General features: G+C 43.0%; 1 long non-coding RNA gene across 1 annotated transcript; it reads left to right on the top strand.

The window, feature by feature from the left end:
• Positions 1-4,189: 4,189 nt before the first annotated feature.
• On the top strand, positions 4,190-21,778 carry LOC138736907 (uncharacterized). The gene is made up of 3 exons (XR_011340651.1): positions 4,190-7,160; positions 14,216-14,428; positions 20,133-21,778. It is a non-coding gene; the product is annotated as an uncharacterized lncRNA (long non-coding RNA).
• The last annotated feature ends 1,364 nt before the right edge of the window (positions 21,779-23,142 follow it).

Genomic DNA, 23,142 nt, shown 5'->3' with positions numbered 1-23,142 from the left:
TCTTCAAAGGGACCAATTTTGTCCCTTACTATTCTTTTATATCTCTTAAGATATCTCAATATACCTGTAGAAATCCTGAGGATTTTCCTTCACATTGTCAGCCAAAGCAACCTCTTCTTCTTTCAGCCTTCCTGATTTCCTTAAGATTTTTCTTGCGTCTTTTATGCTTCTCAAGTACCTCATTTGCTCCATTTGCCTATGCTTGCCATACACCTCTCCCTTCTTCTGGACAAGATCCCCAATATCCCTCAAAAACCAAGCTTCCCTATGCCTGTTAACTTAGTCTTTAGTACTGACAGGGGCTCAAAACTTCCCCCTTCAATGCCTTCCACTTACCGAACACATCTTTGCCAGAAAGCAACTTGTTCCATTCCACATTTTCTCGCTCCTTTCTCATTTCCTCATAATTGGCCATTCTCCAATTTAGACTCTCAACCTGAGAACCAGACCTACCTTTATCCATATTAATTTGAAACTAATGGTATATGCTCACTGGACCCAAAATGTTCCCCTATACCAGGGGCTGGCCAAACTGTGGCTCTTGAGGCACACGCGGCTCTTTGACACATATTGTGCAGCTCACGGAAATATGCTGGCTGAGATGGGAATTGTAGGAGCTGGTGCACACAATGATAGATTTAGTGGGCTTGGCTTATCATCTCATGATTTTTGCAGCTCTCAAAAATCTGGTTTATCATATGTGGTTCTTGTGTTATGCAAGTTTGGCCACCTCTACCCTTCACATACTTCTGTCACCTGTCAGGTCTTATTCTGCAATAGGAGATCCAGAATTGCCCTCTCTCTCGTTGGTACTTCTAAATATTAATTTAGAAAACATTCCTGAACATACTTGAAAAACTCCAAGCCATCAAGTTCTTTTACAGTTTGGGAGTCCAAGTCAAATGGTGGAAATTTAAAATCTCTATCACAAATTTATGTTTCCTGCAGTTGTCTACTATCTCCAATTCTCACCAACTATTGGGCAGTCAATTCCATTAGTGTGGTCATACCTTTCCCATTCCTTAGATCCACCCATTATCTCAATAGATGAGCCATCTAGTCTATGAGCACAGCTGTGATATTTTCCCTGACAAGCAATCCCACTCCTTTCCCTTTCATCCCTCCCGCTCCATCGTGTCTAAAACAAGGGAAGCCTGGAACGTTGAGCTGCCAGTCCTGTCCCTCCTGCAACCAAGTTTCACTAATGGCCACAATGTCATAATTCCATATCCCAATCCATGTTCTAAACTCATCTGCTTTCCCTTACATAATGTGTTAAAGCTGCATTATCCTCTCATTTCTAACCTCACTCACACGTGGCATGGGTAGCAATCCTAAGATCTCAACACTGGAGGTCCTGCCCTTCAACCTAGTGCCTAACTCCCTGAACTCTCCTTGCAGGAGTTCATTATCCTTTCAACCACATCATTGGTCCCTACATGGACCTCGACATCTGGCTGCTCACCGTCCCTCTTGAGAATGCTGTGAACTTATTCTGTGATATCTGGGATCCTAGCAGCAGGGAGGCAACACACCATCTGGGATTCTCAATGTGAGGTATTGCAGATGTAGGTGAGAAAAGATAGAGTCAAGGTAAGACAAAACTAATTTGGTGGGGCAAGAGCAAGCGGAAACAATGGGTCTACTAAGATGGTTGGGTGCCTGTATCTTGGGTAAAAGGTATAAATGGGAAGTGCAGGGATGGGAGACAATGAGGTTGGAGGCCATGGGAGGAAGGTGACCTGAAGTGATAAGGTTGGATATGGTGTTGGACGTGGCTTGATGTGTCGTAGTGGGGTCCTGTGGAAGGTGGAGGTGTCTAAGAGCTGCTGTCTGGCTTCAGCAAGGTAGAGGTCAGTATGCCAGACCATAACATCAGCACCCTTGTTTGCGGATTTGATGGTGAGGTTACGATTGTTTCAGAGAGAGTGGAGGGCAGACCATTTGGAGGAGGAAAGATTAGAGTAAGAGAGGGGAGTAGTGAAGTTGTGACGGTTGATGACTTTGTTGCAATTAGAGTGATACAGCTGGCATAGCGGCTAGTGAAATGCCTTTATAGTCCTTTTGACCAGAGCCAAGGTTCGAATCCCGCGCTGTCTGTAAGGAGTTTGTACATTCTCCCAGTGTCTGCTTGGGTTTACCCTGTGGGCTCTAGTTTCCTCCCACCATTTGAAACGTACCGGGGGTGTAGGTTAATTTGGTGCAAATTTGGTGGCACGAACTCATGGGCCAAAATAGCCTGTTACGGTGCTGTATATCTAAATTTTAAATTTTAAAATTTTAAAAATAATAAGATCCAAGTGGACAGTTGGCCAGCATGAGGTGTTTAAGAGGAGGTAGAAGGCTTAAACCAGGAGAAGGGGACTTGGATGGGAGTGGAGAGTACCAGTCATGGAAATAGGCCTGGAGGCCGAGGCAGAAGCGACTGAAGAATTCAGCATCATGACGTTGCGGAAATCATTAAGCTGTGGGCAGTGGGGGATGAAGGTAAGGCCTCTACTGAGGACTGAGTGCTCCATTTCAGAGAAGCGAAGGTCAGAGAGGATGGTAAAGACTAAATAGACATCAGAGTGGGAATTGGTGTGGTGAAGGATATTGGGAGGAGGTGGAGGTTTAGGGAGGTCAGAGGGTAGAGAGGAAGGTTGGGGAGATCAGAGGGTGGAGAGGAGTGTTAAGGATGTCAGAAGCAGGAGCTGGGGGGTGAGGAAGGTCAGAGGTGGGGGAAATCGGGGGGGATGTGGGAGGTGGTGGGGGTCAGAAGGGAAGGAGGAGGGTAGGGGGTTATGAGAAAGAATGGGGTGATGAGAGGCCTGAGGGTTAGGGGGTAGGGAAAAAGAGGGGAGCTCAGAGGGGGAAATGGGGGTAGAGAAGAGGGATAAGGAAGGGTGAGGAGTAGAGGGGGATGTGTAAATGGGATCAAGCAATGACCTTGGGTCCATGGTAGGTATCTGTGTCAAAAGCCACATGGTGAGAGTCAGTGTGGAAAGCTCTGATCTTGGGCAGCTGGGGTTCAGGTGACAGTCGGTGGCTGAAGCATTGGGACCTTCTGCAGGTAGGCGACCAGGGTCCAAGGTGGAGTCAGTGACTGCAGCATCGTAAGCTCCGGTAATTAAGCAGCTGGGAACAGGGTTTGAATCGGTAGCTGCATCATTGGGACTTCTGGTGGGTAGGCGGCCGGTGTGATGTTTCTTTTATTATAATAAAGAAACGTGTTTTCTTGTATTAATTATATTTTATTAACAACTCACAATCTCATGGGATATTCATTTTGGATCTAACCTGAGGTAGAACATTCATTTCCGACTCCTTTAGTGGTCAACTCCCAATCATCACATCCCCTTTCCTAAAGATGTTCAATCTCGCAACATTACACAGTAATACTGTATTCATTTGAATTTAAAGTTAAACACAAACATCACAGCACAAACCTTTTAAGTGTGCAGTTCTTTTTCTTTTAGAGATTCAGCCTGTCAGGTGCTTTGATAATAAATGTGGATCTTATCAACACAGCTGCATGTGTCTAGCACTGGTGGTGTTTCCTCTGTCGCTGTGCAGGGTGGATCTGCTGCATTTGTCTGCTCTTGCAGCGTCACTTGCATCTTTAGCAGGCTCTTTCAATTCCTCCTCAGTATTTGACCTTCCTCTGTTCTGTGGGATCTTGGGTTTTCTTTCTGCAGAACAATGGCTTTTTTCTCCCATGTGTTGGAACCTCTGGATCTCACTGTGTCATGTTGTGCCAGTGACCTTAATTTTCTTGCTGACTTGATATAGTTCACTTTTTTTTCTCCTTTGCAGACACTTTTATTTCCGTTCATCATCTCTGTTCTTGTTTGGGTCTGCAGAGTAGGGATGTGTGGTGCGCAGTCTATGTCCCATCAGGAACTCAGCAGGTGACGTGCCATTTTCAAGTGGTGAAGCTCTTAACTCAACAGAGCTAGATATGGATCTGAGCCACTGTTTTGTGCTTTGTGCTTGAGCAGCTGTTTAACCATGTGAACTCCTTCCTCTGCTTTACTGTTTGAGACTGTGGTTCCAGAGAGCTTGAAGTCACATGTTGAAAATCATAATCTGCAAAGTTCTGGAATTCTCTGCAATAGAATGGTCCATTGTCATTGTAGATGACTTGAGGAATTCCATGTCTTGCAACAATCAATTTCATATATTTGATCACACAGGCAGCAGACATGTTGGGAGGCAGCACAATCTTAGCATAGTTCGAAAGATAGTCAATAACCAGCAGATAATTCTTTCCATCCAGGTGGAACAGATCAGTCCCAACTTTCTGTCATGTCTCCTCTGGTAAGTCAGATATGATCATGGGGTCCTTTGGCTGCTTTGAATGATGTTTTAAACAGGTCTCACAGCTTGAGACCAATCAGCATTTACCCCTGGCCAATAAACAGCAGTTCTGGCCTTCCTCTTGCATTTTTCTATTCCAAGGTGCACCTCATGCACCCTTTTCAGCATCTCTTGCCGCAGTGATTGGGAATGAGAATTTTGCTCTGTGTGAGTAGAAGCCCATTGACAACACTCAGCTCAGCTCTAATGTTGTAGTATGGCTGACATTCACCTTCAGGGCATCCTTCATTTAGATTCTTGATGACCTTCTGTAGAACTGTGTCTTTTCTGTTTCAGCTGCAATTTGCCTGGATTTCATGTCAGATACAGGAAGAGATTCAGTGATCAGACTCACATGGAGCTTCACATCTGTCTCTGTGGAACTCTCATTGTGTACTTAGCTCTGTGTCATTGCCCTGGACAATACGTTTCCCTGGTGTGTACATCAATTCAAAGTCATAATGTTGTAGCTTCATATCAGTCTTTGGATTCACTATGTCATCTCACAGAAATTTTTCCTGATTCTGGCTATTAATAGCTAGTGCTCTGTCTCTGATGTGAATGTTGATAGACCGGGCACACAGCTGTGGAATTTCTTGAGTCCGTAGACCACCAGATCTAGACACCCTCTATCTGTCCATATGGACACTCAGATGTGGTCATCGTCCTTGATGTGTATATGACTGGCCTCCAAACTTCTCCCACAAGTAGAAGGGCAGCTATTCCATCTTTTGAAGCATCCATTGATATTTTCATCTTTCTGGATGGAATAAAGAATGTTCTGTAGTTAGAATGGTTTTCAGTCATCTCCATTCTCCCTCGTGTTGTCTGTCCACTTGAATTCCCATTTGTCATGTAACAACTTCCTCAGGTACATTGTTTTGGAAGACACATTTGGTATGAATTTACCAATGAAATTGATCATTCCAGTACTCTCAATATGCTCTTTTTGTCAGTGGGTCTGAGCAACTCTAGAACTGCTTTCACCTTGCTCTTGTCTGGCTTCACACTTGCCTCGGACAGTTTATCTCACAGAAAAGTGATTTCCTTCACTCCAAATGACATTTTGCTCTGTTTAACTTTAATCCAGACTTCTGGATGCGTTGGTAGCACTTTGATAAGCCTCACATTGTGAGGTTCCCCACAGGATCATGTCATCCATGTACATATGTACCCCATTTATGCCTTCTGTAATGTGCTCCATTGTCCTGTGGAACACTTCCGCAGCTGAGGAAGTTCCAAAAGGCATCCTTAAACAGGAGTGTTGGCCAAATGATGTATTGAATGTACAACATTTTGTGTTATCTTCATGCAATTTTAATTGCCAGAAGCCCTGGAATATAATCCAATTTAGTGTAAGTCTTTGCATCAGCCACCTATCTTGTAATTATATCTCTGGTTGGAATCTGATAATCTTCCCTCTTTATACTGGCATTCAGTCTTTTGGGTCCATGGTCACACACAGGTCACCTTTCTTTTTGATACACACCATTGAATTCACCCATTCTGTGGCCTCCTCCACTTTCTTTATAACCCCTAGTGGTGTCATTCAGTCAAGATCCAACTTGAGATTTTCTTTTAGTGGCGGTGGAACCTGTCTTGGGGCATGCATCCTCCCAGTCCTCCCAGTCAAACTTACAGAGCAGCACCCCAGTGCTGTGATGGAGTGGTCCTGGACTGCAAAAGTGATGGAAAAGTTTGCTGGGTGTATTTTGAGTGCCAATGTATGGACTGCGAGCATGGTTGGCTGCAGCTTCCAGAGAGCGAATCACATTAATGACCCTCATGAGGGAAGCATTGCTTCCTTCCAGCAGTCACCTTCAATCACAGGCCTCACATACACGCATCCTGGATGAGCCACTCCACTTCTCCAGCTCTCAGTACTACCGCTATTGAACAGGCATTTTATTATTTCCTGTTGACGGTGATGTCCATCATTGAGCATCTGAGTCTGTGGGGGATGTTATCCGACAGCATGGTGGACGCTAGGACCGACTCGGGTTCCAAGTCACTGCTCCAAGCTGGTAGCGGCGAGTAGCGGTTGCTAGGTGCAGTTCCAATTAGCCAGGATGGTGGCGGTATCGTCATTGGTGCATCGTGGTGGCTCTCGTACGTTGCAAATGCCGGCATGGGGTGCAACGAGTAAGCAGTCCGGATTTGGCTATATGCGCACATTTTGACCACATTGTCAGGTCAACAGGATGGGAGTGAGGTATTCGGTAAGTTGGCCGGTTCAAGATGGTGGTACCCATGGGGAGCACATGGAATCAGCGTGGTTCAACGGCTGGGCTGGAAGTGACATCACCGGTGTGTGGGGAAGTTACGGGCGGAGTAATGGCACTGTCCAATACTCATACATGGAGGTGTCCGGAGGGTTGAAGGGAGCTTATGACTGGTCATGGAGGGCCGCAGTCCTCCCGGCGGATTTGGAGAGGCACACTTTGGCAAAGTGGCCTTTCTTACCACACTGGGTGCAATGCAAATACCTTGCGGGGCTGTTCTTTCTGGACCATCTGTCGGGCCCACACCAGGTCCTGCAGTACTTAAAGTGATAGGAATGCATCGGTGGCGGTGATCGCATCTCCACAATAGGGAACCTCAGCGGCAGCGGTTGTCTGCATCGGCCAGGCAGGGGGAGGCAGCAGGCGAGCATGGTTGGCTGCAGCTTCCAGAGAGCGAACCACATTAATGACCCTCATGAGGGAAGCATTGCTTTCTTCCAGCAGTCACCTTCGATCACAGGCCTCACATACACGCATCCTGGATGAGCCACTCCACTTCCCCAGTGGCCATGCACGTTCCAGTTCTCTCAGTGCCCCAAGGTAAGCCTCTACCATCTTACCTGTTTGTTGTAGCCTGATGCTAAGCAGGTACCTGGAGTAGAATACATTTTCTGGAGGCTGGTAGATGTTTTCCAGGATGGACATCACCAGTTCGTACTCGGTACAGTCATGGATTGCCTGGAATGCAAACAGGCCTAGTTTTGTGTGCAGAACCATGAGTTTCTTTTGGTCTGAGTTGATTACTTCAGCCTGAATGTGGATAATTGTCCCGATCGCATGCTTTCAGATCTCGAAGTGGGAAATCTAAATAGGTCATATGCATTAAATGGTAGGCTATTGAGATGTGCAGAGCAACAAAGGGATTTAGGAGTTATGTTAAATAGTACTCTCAAGGCTGATACTCAGGTAGATGGTGTGGTGAAGAAGGCATTTGGAATGTTGGCCTTCATAAATCAGAGTATTGAATTCAAGAGTAGGGAGGTTATGATAAAATTGTACAAGGCATTAGTGAGGCCAAATTTGGAGTACTGTGTACAGTTTTGGTCACCAAATTATAGGAAAGATATAAACAAAATAGAGAAAGTGCAGAGAAGGTTCATGAGAATGTTGACAGGATTTCAAGGTTTGAGTTACAGGGAAAGGTTGTGCAGACTGGGGCTTTTTTCTCTGGAGCATAGAAGATTGAGAGGGGACTTGATAGAGGTGTTTAAGATTTTAAAAGGGACAGACAGAGTAAACGTGGATAGGCTTTTTCAATTAAGAGTGGGGGAGATTCAAACTAGAGGGCATGGTTTAAGATTGAAGGGGGAAAATTATAAGGGGAACATAAGGGGAAATTTCTTTACGCAGAGGGTGGTAGGGATGTGGAATGAGCTTCCGACAGACGTGGTTGAGGCGGGATCATTGGTTACATTTAAGGATAGACTGGATAGTTACATGGATAGGAGAGGACTGGAGGGGTATGGACCGGGTGCTGGTCAGTGGGACTAGGAGGGTGGGGATTTGTTACGGCATGGACTAGTAGGGCCGAACTGGCCTGTTCTGTGCTGTAAGTGGTTATATGGTTATATGGAGCTTCTGGGTGTTGGGGGTCAATACCCAGTTTTTCTATCCTGATAAACTTATTAATGGTTCTTTAAAATGAAGCTAATTAAATTGTCATGCACTGCAGTGTGGACAAACAAGCTCAAACTACTGGCTGTACTTAGCTTAAAACCTGCACACTAGGTTCAGTGCTCTAATCCTGCCCAAGGGCTGGTGTGAGCCTTTATATGGGGCAGGTGATTGGCAGGGAGTAGGTGGAGCCAGCCTCCCAGGTTACCTCCCTCTAGGTATGTAGGCAGTGCAGGAGTGCAGACAGGCGCAGACTGTCACAGACAGTCCGGTCGGTGGTTGTATCGCCACAGTCAGCACAACATCATGGGTTGGCTGGCCTCTACTGTGCTGTAATGTTCTATGTTCTGAATGCCTTCTTTATTACCCCACCTACCTGTCTCATCATTTTTATCCCTAGTTGCCACAACCGGAATCCCTTCACAATTTTCTATCAGCTGAAGGTATTCTCTGTAATGTGCAGTCACCCTGCTTCATCTTTGAGGGTGCACCATTTTCTACTTTATCAGACTAAGCTGGTGGACATCACCACCATTTTTCAAGCCCATTTGCTTCTTTTTTGGCATCTTTTCTCTGATTTTTGGCAAAAGCCTCTTTTCCTTGACCTCTGTTCTCTACATTCCACCCCCGCCCTTCCCCCATTAACCCCCAAACCCTGCCTTCAACAGACTGACCAGCTGGACTCTATCTGCTTTCTTTCTGCATTACCACCTTGGATTTTGTGTCTTCTTTCTTTATCCTTCATATGGGATAAAAGAAGCCAGTAGTCACAGAATTTAGCACATAAATGATAGATGTAAAGTTAATACTTCACAGTTCTTTCTTAGCCAAGTATCAACGAAATGCCAGATTTTTTTAAAAAAGAGACAGAGTGAACACAGGAAGATTATTTGCTCACCACCACAGGATTGCCACACTTATCAATCTCCCCTAATGTCCAGAATTGAAACTTTTGCTGGACTTGTTGAGAGCGCTGAGAATTCATACTAAGTAATGAATCTCAAGACCAAATCTGATCAATTCTTGGCCTCTTCATATTTAATGTTTCTTTATGACACAATTTTGTGCCATTATTATCAATTTATCATGATTACTGATTTGCCCTGTGGTGAGAGAGTAGATGCAACTTCCAATGTGAGGCTTGTAAAAAGCAGAAAACATCATGGAAACTTGATTTACTCTGGATGTAATTTGCTTTTGGAATTCCTTGACCTATTGTGGTGTTTCGGCTAACTTTGGGAAAATTGTGCCAAAGTAAAATAATCAATGCCACAGAGACTCCACACCAAACAATTTGTTATATTTTTAAACTATTCAACAATGAGTGAACATGTTATTCTGATTTTTTTTTCATGAAACATACAGCAGTTTCTTTACATCCAATACAATTCTTTGCTTCACCCAAAATAACTTAAGTTCCTCCAGGACAAATTTGAACTTCAATGTTGTCTGATTGGTCCTGACAGGAATGAACTTCAATGAAATAAAACTGTGTAAAAATTAAAACACTAAATTGGAGAGGAAACTGAAGAGCTTTTCATGTGATGTATATTAATAATGCTCTTTGAATAGCTTGAAAAAAACTGTTTAAAACTCAACATACAATCTGCTTGTTGCGCAATATCCTTATTGACTTGCTCACGTGAGAAATTATTTATTTTGGCTCACAGCAAAGCAACTTATCTTTAATAAAATGTGACTTTTCCCTGGTTTCTGAGCCATTATTACTGTATTCAATAATCTTCCACTTCCATTCTGAGAAAAAGAGATGGATCTTTCTTTCCCTCCAAACTTTCACAATGACAACAACCTAAGAGAGACTGAACCTCTTGTGTAGGGATTGGTGGTGAATTTAGGTTTGATGTCCCTAACAAGAATGAAACAAGCAGGGCTCCAATTATTTTTTGCTGATGGAAGCGAACAAGGATAGTTGAACATCTCTCCATCATTTAATATCAAACCTAACACGTGAACGGGAAGCTAAGTGCATTAGACAGGATAGTTAAATCAAGAAACTTTACCCATGGTGTAATTCTCCTGGAACTAGTGACCAAGTGCTGGGTCCATTCCTTTGTATGGAGATGATAGATTCTTTAAAATTGCACATAGTCCAGACCTGGATCACTTTATCATCTTTCATTTCCTTTGTCAATCATTATTGCATATTTAAGGTTATCCAGTGAAGCTTCTGTCAGAAGTCTCCATATAATTTTATACGTGTCTAACCCTTTATTTGGGATCATCAGGACCGGACACCTGCCATTGTTTGGAATCTTACAGATTTTGAAATCAAAATGATTTTGATCCATTTAAACCTGCCTTTCCAAATCGCACTGCCGTCTCTTCTTCCCTCGCCTCAGTCACATTGATGTCTGTCCTCTCCTCACCCACCTGAGTTGCACTGCTGTCTCTCCCCCCCATGCGCATCACACTTCTGTCTCCCCGCCTGAGTTGTGCTGCTGTCTCTATTTCGCCCCCCCTCCCCCAACCGCTGTACCAGAGCCAGGAAAACGGCCACCTCTCTGTTCCCCTGCGTTGGAGCTGGTACAGCGGTTTCAGCTGCTTGGGGGATTATGGGTAGTGATGACGGCCATTGAGCTGCTGCGCAGACTGAAAGTGTTGTGGCACTTATAAACTGGCAGAATGACGCTGTATGTTCCAACGTGAGTAGGGTGAGGGACTTAAAGTGGTATGTGAATGGAAAGAGAAAGGTTGAGAACCACTGTTCTAATGATACCACTAATTAGCGATGTGGAATATGACGGGATAAACGGGAGTTGAGCGAGGGTCATGTCGGATCATGTTTGATGCCAGATGTCATCAACCAAAAAAAGCGCCGGTTTTTCGAGGTTACCGGTTTTCAGAATCCCAGATAAAAGTTTAGGCAACTGTAGTTTTTATAATTCAGATTTTAATACAAATTCAGTAATAAAGCTATTTACAGATTGTGTACCACTATTAGAATGACATCTGCATTTTTGCATTGTCTGATTAGGATTAATCACCACATTCTGAATAGCAGGATACAAAAAGAATACTTATTTTAAAATTAATCAATCTGTTTGAAATAAAATCGACTGGACAGAGATAGAAATGTTGTGGTCTAAACTCAAGAGTACGCAATTCCCAAATGAACTCACTATTTTTTAATTGTGCAAAATAGGACTGCCATCGTGAAGGTTTACAATGTTAGCCATTGAGAAGATGGGTATCTGTCTGCAGAAAAGATTTTTGTTTCATTTAAAATGCGTGAAACATACTGATGAATCTTATAATAAATTAGCAATGAACTGGTGAATAGTTAGTGGTATCAAATTTTCCCAGTTAGATTCAACTAATGTGCCTGCCTCCTAAAATGTCACAAAAGCCACAGCAAAAATCAATGGCCTGAAATTGGATAAATACCCCATTGATGACTTAATGCAGAAGGCTCCAAGGATAGTCAATTGAGAAACAAAACCATCAAGATTCTTTTGTGATATTTCACATTTAACCATTCAGTTATAGGAAGGATAGCTCCAGCATTTTTAATGTTATTTTCAATCTCTCTGTCAACAGAAGCTATTTCATTTGCTTTTAGCAAACTTCTGTTCAAAATTTCAAAGGTGGAGAAAATGTAAAAGGCAAACCTGAGATGCACCTCTACCGATGCAATCAATATCCCTTTGTACATTAACATTTCCCATTCTAGCATTATTTAAATAATCTTCTGCCTTGTTTCCTCACCAAAATGGAAAACCCTTTTAATCTGTGTTGTACTGTTTTTGCACTCTCACTCAACTTGTCTAAATCACCCTGAGGCCTCTTTGCATCCACTTGTCAATTCACAATCCCACTCAGATGGATTTCCTTTGTAAGCATAGAAATATCACATCCATTTCCATCATCAAAATCATTGCCGTGTAATGGAAGAATCTTGGCCTCAAGCACCCAAAACAATGCGAAGAAAGATGTAATGATTCCAGTGTGTATTTTTTCCCACCCATCAACCATTATTTTCTCTGTTAGTACTCTGGACTGTAGATAATAAAGTCCTGCATATTTATTGGTTTATAGTGCCATTAATTTCTATGGCATTCAGTGAAGAGCAAAACAGAACATAGAACATTACTGCACAGTACAGGTCATTCAGCCCCGGATGTCACACCGACCCAAAAACTATTCCATGACAATCAAACTCTTCCCTATCTCATGCCCATAAACTTTTATTTTTCTTACATCCATGAACCTATCTAAGAGTATTTTGAATGTCCTTACTGTACCACCCCCCACAGCAACCTTCTTTAGTACTCTGCAGTGTAGGTGATCTGCTGCTGGGCATTTATTTGTTTTCAGTCCATTAAATTCCCATTGAATACAATGAAGAGAAAAATTGAAGGAAGAAGAAGCAAGGCATTTACCATACTGGAGTCTCATGTGAGAAGCTCAGAATGAGAATGTATTGTCAGATTATTATTTAAATGGAAAGCAATTGCAGCATGCTGCCCGGCAGAAGAATGAGGGAGAGCTTGTACATGAATCGCAAAAAGTTGGGTTGCGGGTGCAGCAGGCTATCAAGAAGGTAAATGGAATGTTGGCCTTCATTGCTAGAGGGATTGAATTTAGGAGCAGGGAGGTAATGCTGCAACTGTACAAGATACTGGTGAAACCTCATCTGAAATACTGCATGCAGTTCTGGTCTCCTTTCTTGAGTAAGGATGGACTGGCTTTGGAGGTGGTCCAGGTTCATTACCAGGTTCATTCCAGAGATGAGGGGGTTAGCCCAAGAGGAGAGATCAAGTCATGTGGGACTGTATTAAAGTAAGGTAAAGGTTCCATTATTGTCACGTAATACTACATTTAGAATGTAACATACATGAAATTCTTTGACTTTTGTCTACCGTAAGGCAGACAGAGTCACTACATTGTCCAGCATCTCTCACAGAGATCTACAGAACCTGGTGCAGTCTCCCTCCAAGAACTGACCAGGTGTGTCTGGTTAGCTTCCAAGATCAGACAATCTCATGCATATTTAGGCTGGAATTTAGAAGATTAAGAGGGGATCTGATAGAAATGTATAAAATCATAGATAAGGTAGGAAAGTTGTTTCCATTAGCAGGGGAGATGAGGAGACACAGGATTTGGGGTTGAAGATTTAGGATGGAGATCAGGAGGAACTGCTTTTCCCAAAGGGTGGAGAATCAATGGAATTTGCTGCCCATTGAAGCATTGGAGGCTACCTCGATAAATATATTTAAGACAAGGTCAGATGGATTTTTAGACATTAGGGTTAGGGATTAAGGGATTATGGAGAAAAAATAGGGAGGAGATGAGCCTATCATCAGATCAGCCATGATCTCTTTGAAAGGTAGAGCAAGCTCAATGGGCCAGATGTCCCATGCCTGCTCTTACTTCTTATCTTCTTAGGAACACATCATGAAACCTGTTGTTTTGTGGCAGTATTGGTGTGCAAGTGTTGCTAGAAAATAAATTTTAAAATAATTAGTGCAAAAGAAGGTAGAATTTATGATTCACTGTCCATTCAGAAATCTGATGGGAGATGGAAGGAAGTTGCCCTTGTGCTGCTGGGTGTCCATCTCAGGCTCCTTTACCCCCTTCCCAATGGTAGCAGAGTGAAGAGGGCATGGCCTAGGTGGTGAGGGTCCTGGAGAATAGAGGCTGCTTTCTTTGCTAGAAGTTGTCCTTGATGGAGTGAAGATTGATGCCCATGATGGCCCTGGCCAAGTTCACAAACTGTAGTTTGTGAACTACATGGTCTTTCAAGTTTACAGAAACTTCATGTAGGCAGCCAGAATTACCAAATGCTAAACCAATCCAGGAGGCAGAAGAATGTTAAGGGGGGGGAGGGTACCGCTACACTGAAATGAACTGTATAAAAGTTGGGTGAGCCCCAGTATATGTGTGTATCCCATGGTAAGGGGAAGCACCCAACTTTGCACTGTTGTACAATAAATGTTCTTTGTTCTAATTTTTGTCTCGAGCAAAATCTGTGAAGGTACTTCTGTTTCTCACAAATGGGGGCTCGTCCGGGATCCCACTCCCTCCACTGACAGAGTGCCCGACTGATTCAGCTGGACTCGCGGACGAAGGGTGACTGGTCAGTGGACGAAGCGAATGATATCCGAGAAGAGGCAATGAGAACAAACGACGGGAGAACGTTAAGGAAGTGCGCTAGGAATAGCTACTGGATCCCGGTAAGAGGAATTTATTTACCTGCTAGTATGGGAGGAGTAAGTAGCAAGGGAAACAGTCCTGAAGAAGGATGGGAAGATCAGATACCTAAACATGGTCCGTTAGGATTAATGTTATCTGATTGGGGTGCGGGGAATACCCGTGGGAAAGATAAACAGACCATGGTCAGGTATTGCTATCAGGAATGGGTTAAGAATCTGATAAAAGGGAGTTTGGTATATTGGCCAAAGTTCGGATCCGACGAGGACTGGATGTGTCAGGCATTGAACATCTGGCTCTACCAAAATCAAGGAGGTAATACCGAGAGCAGAGAATATGCAGCCTGTTAGCTCAGTGGATCGTTTGATCAAATGATTTTGAGCGAAAAGGAATGTAAGAACAAGAAGGATGAGGAACCTTCTGCCCCTGAAATACAAGGATGGGATGTGTTACATTCCCTTCCTCCACCTTATGCTCCCCCTGTGCCGGCTCCTATCTTCCCCCTCTCACCTACGCTTTACCCTTTTTCACCTTCCCCTCTTTCTCCACAGTTAGAGAAAGAAAAAGAAAGTAGGGGTGGTATGATGACACGCTCACAGAGTACAAGATTACCGCCTCAATTGACACGAGAGGGAGGAGACTTTGATTATGTGGGTCATTCAGAACAGTGTGAGAACCTCGGGAGGGAAGGGCAAAACCCTTTGATTTGTCTTCTGGAGGGCAGGAATCTAAACATCATAGAGGAGGGGATAAGCCAGAAATTAACTGGAAGAGACCTTTACGAGAGGTTCCCTTGGGAGGGGATGTGGGGGGTCTCGGGTTTGTAAATGTGCCTCTGACCAGTACGGAGGTGCGCAATTTTAAGAAGGAAATGACCTCTGATAGAAGACCCTCAGGGACGTGCAGAACAATTAGATCAATTTTTGGGACCTAATATATATACCTGGGATGAATTAATGTCTATCTTTAAGACTCTATTTACTTTGAATGAGCGTGGAATGATTCGCCAGGCAGGGATTAGAGTCTAGGATAGGGAACACTAAGGGGGTCCAGAGGCGATACCTGGAGAAGCTAAATTTCCCCTGGTAAACCCAAATTGGGATAAGACTACTAATGATGGTCGCACGCGAATGGATGAGTACCGGGTTAATCTAGTAAAAGGAATGAAGGAGTCTGTTCCAAAAGGACAGAACTTTAAGAATGCATTTGAGGTTCCCCAAGGTCCCGAGGAGACCCCCTCTGCATTTCTGAATAGATTGCGTGCGGCCATACAGCAATATGGGGGGTTGGATATAGGATCCCCAGCTGGTGAACAGTTGATATTGACGGGCTTTGTTACTAATTCAGCCCCAGATATCAGGAAGAAATTATAAAAGACAGAGAATTGGTATGAAAAGGGAATAACACAGCTTTTACAGATCGCACAAAGGGCATACGTCCAGAGATCTGAAGATCAACAGAAAGGAAAGGCTAAGATTTGGATGCAGGCAGTCAAGGAAGTTGTGGAGGGACAGCAGGGAAATGTTAGGAGCTGTGTGCCAGCTCCTGGACGTTGGGAGGAGCGCCAGGGGTGGGGAAGTAGAGACCAGAGCAGAGGCAGGGGTAGAGGAGAATTCCGGGGACGACGACCATTCTCGGGACCCTGTGGAGACCCTGGTAGAAATTGGGAAACAGGAGCATTAGTTTGCTATTATTGTAAAAAGGACCGACACCTTAAGAGGGAATGCCCAATGTGAGCCAGGGAGACGCGATCTTATGCATTGATGGAGGCAGATTATGAATATGGGGGTCACGGTTCTCAGTCAATACACACCGTGGGGCTGCACGGAGAACCATTGGTAAATTTAAGCATAGGACCCCATGGTGACAAGATGATTTTTCCAGTAGATTCAGGGGCATCCCGGTCTAGTATTTTACAACGGCCCAAGGGTGTTAAAACAGAAGGGACAGTGCTGGTTTTGGGAGTGGGAGGAAGAGATTTTACGGTCCCTATACTAAAGAATGTAAGGATACAAATGGGAGAAAAGATAATAACAGAGGTTGAACTAGTAAAATATCCCAAGCTGGAGTTTGCCTGTTGGGACGAGATTTACAGGACCAATTGGCTATCGGTACCAGACCACAGGGATCAGGTATCGGGGTTCAATTTTATGTACTAACAGAGGAGGATCGGGAACTAATAAATCCTAGAGTATGGGCAAAAAGAGGCAATAGAGGAGGGTTAGATGTTCCTCCCCTGCAAGTTACTTTAAAAGACCCTGACCAAGTAATTAAACGAAAACAGTATCCAATTCCTATGGCTGGCCGAAAGGGGCTGCAGCCAGTAATTGACCAATTGGTGAAAGATGGTATACTCAAACCTTGTATGTCACCTTTTAATACCCAAATTTTACCTGTCCAAAAACCAGACGGTACCTATCGATTAGTGCAGGATTTGAGGGAGTTAAACAAAATTATTCTCACTCGTTATCCAGTTGTACCTAACCCCTATACGATAATGGGTAAAATTGATCCCTATAGTAAGTGGTTTAGTGTAATTGACCTCAAAGATGCCTTCTGGACCTGTCCGTTGGCAATAGACAGTAGGGACATGTTTGCATTTGAGTGGGAGAATCCTTTTACAGGACGGAAAAATCAATACCGGTGGACGGTCCTTCCCCAGGGTTTTACAGAATCCCCAAATTTGTTTGGCCAAGTTTTAGAACAGGTACTAGATGAGGCCCCTCGGAGAGAGAATTGTCAATTAATACAATATGTTGATGATTTATTAATCACGGGAAAATCGTATGATGTGGTTAAACAATACACTGTTGAATTTCTGAATTTTCTAGGGAATAAGGGTCTTAGAGTGAGCGAATCAAAGTTACAATTTGTTCAATCTGAAGTTAAATACTTAGGTCATCTGGTTAGTCAAGGAATTAGGAACATAAGTCCAGAGAAAACACGCAGTATTCTGCAGATCCCGTGCTCGAGAACTTAGGAAATTCCTTGGTTTAGTGGGATACTGTAGAATTTGGATTGAGAATTATTCTAGCCTGGTCAAATTTCTTTATGATAAACTTGCGACTCTAGGGGGGAAACTGTTGTCTGGACGGAGGAGGAGATTAAAGATTTTACCTTTGTGAAACAGCGTCTTATTAGTGCCCCAGTTTTGGCTTTATCCGACCTAAATAAGCCATTTGACCTATATACCAATGCAAAAGACGGTGTGGCCATGGGCGTATTAACGCAAGAGAGGGCAAGCTTTCGCCAACTAGTTGCCTTTCTGTCAAAAATTGTAGATCCTGTTTGTCGTGGTAGGCCAGAATGTGTGCAAGCAATTGCAGCCACTGCTATTTTAGTCGAGGAAGGACGAAAAATTACGTTTGGTGCCCCGATGATAGTTCACACCCCTCACACAGTCCGCACCATTCTCTTACAACGTGCTGGAAGGTGGCTTACTGATTCTAGAATTTTAAAGTATGAAGCGATTCTCATGGATAGGGATGATTTGAGTTGTCTTATAAAGAGTTGAAAATAAGAAAACAGAAATGGAAAAGGAGGAAAGGTAATGATGGAAAAACGGAAAGAGAAGATAAACAAAATATAAAAGGGCTACGCTGAACTATATGTCTTTAAATATTAATGGAATACATAACCAAATTAAAAGGAATAAACTACCAAATTTAAATGAATAAATGTATTCCATTAGAAAAAATAACATATTGGTTAAGAAATAATATTGAAATATTCGAACAAGTATAGGAGCCTTACATTAAATACAATAGCGAAAACCTACCGGGGACAAACATTACCTAAGTTGATGGAAGGAGAAGGAAAGAAAAGAATGGACTCAGTAGAATTTCTGGTGTAATTTTGTTGAATGACAACATTGTCTGACTGGATTAATGCAACCTAGATTGTATACCTAAAATGGATGAGAGGGGGGGAGGGGGGGTGGTTTGGGAGGAAAGGGGGGGGGAGAAAAAGTCACTGTATATGTGTGAAAAAGAAATTGTGTATATCATGGCTAATGTGATTTATGGTGTGAAAAATAAAAAAAATTAAAAAAAAAAAAAAAAAAAGATAGGGATGATTTGACACTGATTATGAACAAGAACAGAATCCAGCCGCCTTCTTGGTTTCTCCAGATTCTGATACTGTCCCCAATGATTTAGAGCATGTATGCTTAGAAGTCATAGATTTAGAGACAAAAATTAGAGATGATTTAAGTGATGAACCTTTACGGGAGGGTGAAAGATGGTTTATTGATGGATCTTCCTGCTGCTTTAATGGCAATCGATACAGCGGGTATAGTGTAGTGGATGGGAATGAAGGAGTTGTGATTGAAGCCGGTCGTCTTCCCGGTCATTGGTCGGCACAATCCTGTGAATTATATGCCCTCTGTAGAGCTCTCCAGGGTTTAGAGGGAAAGGTGGGCACAATCTATACTGACTCAAAGTATGGTTTTTGTGTAGTGCACACCTTTGGAAAGATTTGGAAAGAGCGGGGAATGATAACTGGGAAAGGACAAAAGTTGAATCATGAAAACTTAATTGTTCAATCCTTAGATGCTCTTATGTTACCTAAGGAGATAGCTGTAGTTCATGTACAGGGCCATCAAATTATTGACAGTCCTGAAGCACAGGGGAACAGACAGGCAGATGAAGCTGCCAAACAGGCTGCACTCACAGAAAAAATAGACATGCAGCTGTTACTTCCCACCCCATGAGGTTCAAAAAACTCCCATCTTTTCACGGGAAGAGGAGGTTTATATGAAAGACCAGGGAATGCGTCAAACTGCCGATGGGTTGTGGTGGACGGCAGAGGGACGCCAAGTACTGAATAAAGCCTTGGCTCATCAGATTATTAATCAGCTCCACCAGCAGACACATTGGGGAACATAGGCACTTGTTGATGCTTTTGTATGGTCCTTTAATTGCTCGGGAATGTACACCATAGCCAAGCAAAGTACTCGGGGGTGCCCAATCTGTCAGCGAAAGAATAAGAAAATTATGTGCCAGGTAATGCCTGGCGGTCGCAATATAGCCGTACGTCTGTTTCAACGACTACAGATTGACTTCACGGAATTACTTAAGATAGGGGTTTATAAATACCTCCTGGTGATGGTGGATCATTTTACTCGATGGGTTGAGGCTTTCCCGACCCCTAATGATCGTGCTAGCACCGTTATCCTGATATTACTAGAGTCTGTTATTCTGCGTTATGGCATTATTCAAGCCATTGACTCAGATCGAGGTACACATTTTACCTCTCAGGTACTCCAGGGTGTGTGTAAAATCCTGGGAATAGATTGGCAGTTACATATCCCATGGCACCCCCAGAGTTCAGGCTGTGTTGAACGGATGAATCAACTCACTCTACTTCATGAGGAAACTGGCCTCTCCTGGATTAAATGCTTACCCTTGGCTTTAATTAGGACTCGCACAGCTCCTCGTAAGGACCTTGCTGTCTCACCATATGAAATGATGTTTGGTCTTCCTTTCATGGAATTCCACACTGATACCCCTACCCCTGAGGCTAATGACCAGTACATATCTAAATATTTACAGGGACTTTCTACTTCTCTGTACGACTTAAGACAGAAGGATTTATTAGCTCAAAACCCACCCCTGGACTATCCTATTCATTCTGTTAAACCTGGTGATTGGGTATATGTAAAAGCGTGGCAAGACCATAAACTAAAACCGATATGGGACGGCCCTTATTGTGTACTTCTGATTACAGACACTGCAGTGCGGACAAAAGAAAAGGGGTGGACTCACATACAATGCATTAAACAAGCTAATCCACAAACTAAAGACGTTGATAATATACCCTCCACCTGGCGTGCAGTCTCGCATCTTTCTAGTCTGAAAGTTATGCTACGCCGGGAAAAAGTGCTGTAATTTTATTTTTATTATTTGCTGTATTGTTTTTCTGCTGGTTCCCAATTTTTGGGAAACCACCCAATTGTACACAATGTATTAAGTCCTCCTGGAATAGGGGCAGCAGAGATGATAATTACTTTGAGGAATGGACAAGTTTACCTTTAGAATGCAGACAGGGCACAGGTATAGAGTATATTCATAGTGGGGTACCTTATTTAGTATGGTTTAATTTAGGATCCCAACATGGACCAGGGAAACAGAACTGCCTGGGGAGTGGATTGGGTTGGCGTCCCAGCCTCTACAGATATTAAAGAGATGAGTGCTAAAAATATGGTACAAAGAAGATGGTGGGAAAATGATAGGCAGAAGATTAGTCAGGGCTATACCTGAAGTAGGGATAAACGAGTATATGCTAATACTCACAGACAAGCTGCTACTCACAGGTTAGGTAACAATAAATGCTCCCCCCTCCAACTTGGCATCTTGTAAATCATCCTTTGGGTCACGAATACATTCGGAAGGCTAAAGGCAATCACTATAAGGGGGATTCGAGTTGTAAACGGCTCAAGCTGCTCCAGAATACCACAGCTATTTGGCATTTAAACCGTTTACTCAGACTCCAGGCAGTTTTGGAGATTATCACCAAACAGACAGCGACGGCCTTGGATTTATTGGCTGAAGAACAACGACAGATACGAGCTACAGCTTATCAAAACCGCCTGGCTCTCGATTACTTGTTGGCTGCTGAGGGCGGCGTTTGTGGAAGATCAATTGATGACAACAGTCACAATGGTCAGGTGGTTGAACTTTTTACTGGTGACTGGAGGTGGATACACACAGCCCTTATAGCAGTTGGACTCGTTACTTTAGCCATCATGATACTTCCCTGCCTAATGACTTGTGAGCAGTGTTTAATTCAACGGACCCTTCGTCAGATCACTACAACCCAAAGGATGTACGTCTCCCAAACTCCGTCTGATGATGCTGAGATTGCAGTTCATTTGCTGACTCGCTGGGAAAAAGACCAAGTTTCCAGTTGAGAATTTACTAAGCATAGCTAAAGAAAAAGTGTGGATTGTGAGAGATAATAGAATATAGGAAGTAAAGTTAGTATGAATGAAATATAAAGAATAATAGACTAGACTAAAGGAAGTTAAGTAAGTGCTGAGTAGGGATGAATTCCGATAAGAGTGTGAGGAAGGGTTATGCAAGTATAATAGAATAAGGGTCTTATAGTGATAGAAAGAATTAGAAAGTTCTGCATATAGAATTAATAAGTCCTGGGGGCTTGAGATGTGTGAATAAGGACAAAGGCAGATTCATGAATAAGAACAATGACATGATGGGACCCAGACAGGATACCCCATGGTCTTTCAAGTTTACAGAAACTGCAAGTAGGCAGACAGAATTACCAAATGCCAAACCAATCCAGGAGGCAGAAGAATGTTAAGGGGGGGAGGGTACCTCTACACTGAAATGAACTGTATAAAAGTTGGGTGAGCCCCAGTATATGTGTGTATTCCCATGGTAAGGGGAAGCACCCAACTTTGCACTGTTGTACAATAAATGTTCTTTGTTCTCAATTTTTGTCTCGAGCAAAATCTGTGAAGATACTTCTGTTTCTCACAATAGCCATCCATACTTCTCCCATCCATGTACCTCTCTAAATTTTCTTAAATGTTAAAACTGACCCCGCATTCACCATTTCAGCTGGAAGCTCATTCCTCTCTCCAACCACTCTCTGTGTGAAGAAATTCCCCCTCATGTTTTTTCTAAATTTTTCACTTTTTCACCCTTAACCCATGTCGTCTGGCTTGTATCTCACCTACCGTCAGGTGGAAAAACCTACCTGCATTTACTCTGTCTATCCCCCTCATAATTTTAAATACCTTTATCAAATCTCCCCTCATTCTTCTGTGCTCTAAGGAATAAAGACCTAACCTGTTTAACCTTTCCCGTAACTCAGTTCCAGATATTGTAGTAAATCTTTTCTGCACTTTATTTTATTAATATCTTTCCTGCAATTAGGTGACCAAAACTGCCCACAATACTCCAAATTTGGCCTCAGCAATATCTTGTTCAATTTTACTAGAATATCCCAACACTTATACTCAATATTTTGATTTATGAAGGCCAATATACCAAAATCTTTCTTTACAACCCTATCTACCTATGACACCACTTTCAGGGAATTATGTACTGTATATGTATTCCCAGATTCCTGTTCTTCTGTACTTCTCAATGCCCCACCATTTACCATGCATGTCCTTTCTTGGTTTGTCCTTCTAAAATGCAACCCTTCACACTTGCCTGCATTAAATTCCATCTGCCATTTTTCTGGCCATTTTTCCAATTGGTTTAAATCCATCTGTAATCTTTGAAAACCTTCTTTGCTGTCCACAGCACCTCCAATCTTAGTGTCACCTGCAAACTTGCTGATCCAATTTACCATATTATCATCCAGATCATTGATATAGATGACAAACAACGATAGTCCCAGCACCAATCCCTGAGGCACACCACTATTCACATGCCTCTAATCTGAGAAGCAATCATCCATCATTACTCTCTGGCTTCTCCCATGCAGCCATTGTGGAATCCAGTTCACTTTTTCAACATGAATGCCTAGCTTCTGAAATTTCCTGACTAACCTCCCATTTAGGACTTTGTCAAAGGACTTACTAAAGTCCATGTGGACAACATATGCAACTTTTGTCAACATTCCTGGTAACCTCCTCAAAAAAAACTCTATGATTGGTTAAATAGTCCTACCATTCACAAAGCCATTTTGACCATCTCTAATTAGACCCTGACAATTCAAATAAGGTATATCTGAACTCTTAGAACACCTTCCAATAAAATGCCTA

The sequence above is a fragment of the Narcine bancroftii genome, chromosome 6, assembly GCF_036971445.1.
Source record: "Narcine bancroftii isolate sNarBan1 chromosome 6, sNarBan1.hap1, whole genome shotgun sequence".
In the NCBI taxonomy this organism is placed as follows: Eukaryota; Metazoa; Chordata; class Chondrichthyes; order Torpediniformes; family Narcinidae; genus Narcine; species Narcine bancroftii.
The sequence above is the reverse complement of the archived record's forward strand: the minus strand, read 5'-3'. Positions and strand labels throughout refer to the sequence as shown.